This window comes from Zingiber officinale, chromosome 1B (assembly GCF_018446385.1).
Source record: "Zingiber officinale cultivar Zhangliang chromosome 1B, Zo_v1.1, whole genome shotgun sequence".
In the NCBI taxonomy this organism is placed as follows: Eukaryota; Viridiplantae; Streptophyta; class Magnoliopsida; order Zingiberales; family Zingiberaceae; genus Zingiber; species Zingiber officinale.
The window spans coordinates 40,995,526-41,000,407 of record NC_055986.1 but is presented as its reverse complement, the minus strand read 5'-3'; the positions used below and the strand labels follow the sequence as shown (position 1 = coordinate 41,000,407).

At 37.3% G+C, this 4,882-nt stretch overlaps 1 long non-coding RNA gene across 1 annotated transcript; it reads right to left on the bottom strand.

Moving 5' to 3' along the window:
• Window positions 1–1,926: 1,926 nt before the first annotated feature.
• Window positions 1,927–3,409, bottom strand: LOC122055530. The gene is made up of 3 exons (XR_006132892.1): window positions 2,845–3,409; window positions 2,652–2,732; window positions 1,927–1,975 (listed from the first exon to the last, which is right to left on the bottom strand). It is a non-coding gene; the product is annotated as an uncharacterized LOC122055530 (long non-coding RNA).
• Between the last annotated feature and the right edge of the window lie 1,473 nt (window positions 3,410–4,882).

Genomic DNA, 4,882 nt, shown 5'->3' with positions numbered 1-4,882 from the left:
TCTAAAACTTACTTTAATTCTTTCAAGACCACATTATCATAGGTTTGCTTGATTTTTATGAAGACTATCTCACTTGCTTTTATTCATTCCTTTTGTTATCACATGTTTCTTGAGTAAAATTCATATCATCCATCATATCATTTGTTTCTCTCTTCCATTTATTTCGCTTTATTCTTCCTTGGGATGTGGATATCTTAGATGTTACATGATGAGTGTTTTGCCCGGGAGGGACAAAAGTTTAAGTGTGGGACAGAGGAATAACTTAGTAGTATTTAGGGGAAGCATATGTGAGTCATTCTTGATCACCATAGGTGAGCTATGCTTTTTATCTTTTTATTTGAACTATTGATGATAATGGATAGGAAAGTACATGACATGTTGAGCTATTAAAAAAATTTTAAAAAATAGAAAATGAAAAGTGTCACGCCCCAAGGGAGTCCATGTCAGACGAAAATCTGACATCTCCCCTGTACCGGTGACAGTCTGAAGCATACATACATCTACAAGAATACATCAGTCCACACGGCTGAAATATATACACAACCACGCAATTATATATATTAAACAGTCCACTCGGATGTACTAAAAAAACACACACAACGAAAAACAATAAAACTATAATACTCAGCCTATACGGTTGGTGCAAACATAAATCACACAAGATAATACACTAACTACATGCTGGCGTGACTTATACCACAATACAAACCGTAAAACGAATAAACATGACCACAAGACTCAAAACCACAAATAAGATAACATATCATAATATCAAGACCGATTACAAAATACCGGAAGCATAATACAAAAATGGAATGAAAACCGTGGCGTGGGGCTGGCAGCCAGGAACCTCCCAGCAACAGCTCAATTATCTACCTGTAATAGGAACAAAGCAACGGACTGAGTTCAATAACTCAGTGGGTATCGAACTGACATACGTAGTAAGATATATCTACCAGTAATAATCATGGAGTACAGTCTCCTGATCAATAATAGGAAATGTGAAAATTGAACATGCAAAGAAGAACTGTACTCACCAGGGTCTCTTATCCTGTCGTCAGACCAAATACCTCATGTCTCTTGTATGCATGTCAATCATATGCAACATCCAAAATGCAGCAATCACAAGCAATAAATGCAATCCATGCATATGATGCAAAAATGGCATGGTCACCCCTGACGTCAGTCAACCATCTCACACACGATGGTGAGACCGAGTGGGTAGGACTATGACAACTGTGCACTCTGCCATCACTACTCCTGAGTGACCAAGTGAACAGGATGCTGTCGGAGTACACCTATCTTCCTACCCCAAATCATAAGTGGGGGAGTTCAATGCTCTCATCTCCCTGAGATAGTCCAGAGGAGGGATCCCTGTCCTGCTACCACGCTGCGTCACCACTACCTATGAACAGGCCAGCAGAGCCCTTGACAGAGCAACCTGCTATAATACACCCTGCTTGATATATCACTAACCCATGAGTGGTTGTGTGTGTAGATCTATATAACTGAAGCGATGTGCTCAATAATAATGGAGCTGACAATCGCTCAGCATGCAATCATGTAAAATGATGCATGACACTAAGCATGAAAATCATGACCATGTCCATATCCATAAAGTATGTACCAAAAAGTAAACAGATCCAATAAAATGATCTAGGCACACTTAATAGGTATGGAAAATAACTAGTCCTGTACACAATAAAGCATGATACGTCACTACCTCTATGAACATAATACACATGATAATAATCAAGAGGACATAAGCATGGAAATATAGCAAACAACAAATAAGACATGCTACAGATATCAAGTAGTGACATACCAAACAAAAACAAACATAACTATTACTGCAAGTTATAACCTACTAAGCATATCAGATGACAATATCAAAAGATAAGTCAAGGTACCCGCCTTTATACGTAGATCATGTCAAACCAATCCCATGTCGAGACGCTCGTCTCGAATCAAAGTCCTGCAAATTACATGATATACACTTAAACTAATTACATATGCAACAACTAGCTAAACTCAAAGCCCAAACTAACAGAGGAACCCTAGACAAACGATCATTAATTAACCCTATTAACGATTAACTTCAATTAATCCTCTATTCGATCATATCCACCCTTCTTGGGAATTAACTCCTTTGATAGTTATCAATTATCCTTAATCTATGATCAAATTCTAACCATCATTCTCACAATACAACTCAATCCAACAATCATCCAATCATTTAATCCATTTAATCTACTACTAAGTATCATAAATCACACACGCATAATTCTTCCACATAATCAATTGCTAACCACCACATATGATAATCCAACTAACACACTAACTACTCATTAACCAAGATAGAACAGATTAAAGTCTCAATCAGAAACTGATACAGAACTATATCAACCTAACACCATCAACCAAAATCAACCAATCCATCACAAAAATACAAACCAATCTCCATACACAACCTATACTCAATTATATATCGATTAATCCTCAATTAACACAATCATCCTTTAGATTAATCAATTCCAAACTTGAATACTCATAGCAACTAATCAAGCTCATAATCCAATAATTAAACAATCCTAACCATTTTCACCGTCCAATAAGGTTTAACTCTATGCATGAATCATTGCAATACTCACCCAAATCCAATCGCACAGCCGTTGACCCGTGACCAGAGAAGCTTGCTGTCAGAAATTAGTGGTCAGAGCTAGGTAGAGCGGCTGACAGGAATCCATCGCCGAAAACAATGATCAACCAACCAATTAAGCTAAATCTCCCAATACATAAAATGCAACTTCAATTCCTACTAATCTGATATCAATCATAACTTACCCCAAATCAATCGCTGACCTACTCCCTCTCCGGTGGTTTAGTGCGACATTGATCGGGACCGGCTATCAGCGGCTAGCTGCTGGCAGTAGTGGTGAGGAGAAGACGAGATTAGAAGAATTACGAGGCTAAGGCTCAACGGCACCAGCGTCCACCAACAAGAGGTAGTGCTTGAAACCTTGCTCTCAGTCGGAAACCAACCAGCGCAGAGATGCGGCGGCGAGAGACCAAATCTAGGGCACGGCTTAGATGCTTGATCTTTCGGTGAGCTCCTGGTGTCCGCGACCAGGAGAGGGGAAAGTCGAGTGACACTCGACTGGCGATGGCGATCGGGTGGTTACCGATGGCTGGCAACCGCTGTCAGCGGTGGCGACCGAGAGCGACGCGAGAAGAGGAGGAGAAAATGCGGCCAAGATAATGGCTAGGGCACGGATACGGGCACGTGCAAAGATGGAAGAGAAGAGGAAAAGAGGAAATTGGCGTCGTTGGGTGGCGATGAGAAGAGAGGAGAAGAAGAAGGGTCAGGGGAAGGAAGAAGCTTCGGCGTTGAGGAGGAAAAGAGAAGAATCGGGAGAATAGATTAGGTTTTTTTTATAAATATATAACTTAGGTCTAATTAATTAAATATTAAGTTAATTCCTCAATCAACTTCCACTTTTAGATATTCTAAACAGATTTTTTCCCAAGACTCTAAATTCATCCCCCTTAAATCTGTCATACGAGCTCCGAAAAATTTTCAAAATTTTTTTAAAAATTTCTAAAAAATTCCGTTAAGGTTATTTCTCAAACAATCCTATTATTTAGTGATTATTTGGGTACCATATTTTACAAAAAGAGTAAAAAAAAGAACAGGAAGAAAAAACAAACAGAAATGAAAGAAGAGAAAAAATAAGAAGAAAAAAATTATTTTGACAAGTCGTGCATTTTATACTCATTTGTGGTAGAATTTTTGTGAGTGACAATCTTTATTATAGAAATATTGAGATGTTATTATATATCATGAGCAGATCTTTATTGAAAAGATATAGTAGAGGTTGTCTAAATGTTTATTGGATTGGTGAAAGATATCTTAGAAGTTTGGATGGAATACTTTTTGGGTCATGATTTTTTTGTACTCATCTATGTAATTACTACAAAAACCTAAAAGATAACATATTTTATCCATTGTCTTTATCCTTCCAAAACTGTTGTAACTAATGGTGTTATTAAAGACCCCCTCAACAATAATGGTTTTTAAACCATTGTCTTTTAATACTAACAACAATAGTTTTGTAACGTTGAAAAACCGTTGTCCTTTATCACGATAGACATCGCGATAGACAATAGTTCTGCAATAATTTTAAACTATTGTCATTTTATACTGTAGGATCGAAAAGAATTTAGATATCTCCATAATTACATGATATTGTCCACTTTGGGCCTAAACCCTCATGGTTTTGCTCTTGGGCTCTTCCCAAAAGGCATCATTCCAATGGAGATATCTTTTCTCTTATAAACCCATGATCTTTCCCATGTGTTTCCAATATGAGACTATATTTGTAACTTTGTAACCAGACCATAGCTCTTGTCCACAGTCGGCGGTTAAACCTTCTGGCAGTCCAGACTCTGATACCAATTGTAGGATCGAAAAAAATTTAGATATCTCTACAATTGCATGATATTGTCTACTTTGGGCCTAAGCCCTTATGGTTTTGCTCTTGGGCTCTCCCCAAAAGGCCTCATTCCAATAGAAATATCTTTTCTCTTATAAACTCATGATATTTCCCATGTGTTTCCAATATGGGACTATGTTTGCAACTTTACAACCCCAACATATACCTATGACAATAATTTCGCAACGTTTAAAAAGTGTTGCCCTTTATCAAAGACAACAGTTTTACAACAGTTTTAAACCATTGTACTTTATACCAAAGATAATAGTTTGACAATGTTTAAAATCTACTATCTTTCTTGAGGACCCAATGATTCAATAACAGTTTTAAATCGTTGTATTTAATTACTATTCATTACAATTTAATAACTCTGTATTGATTAGAAAAAG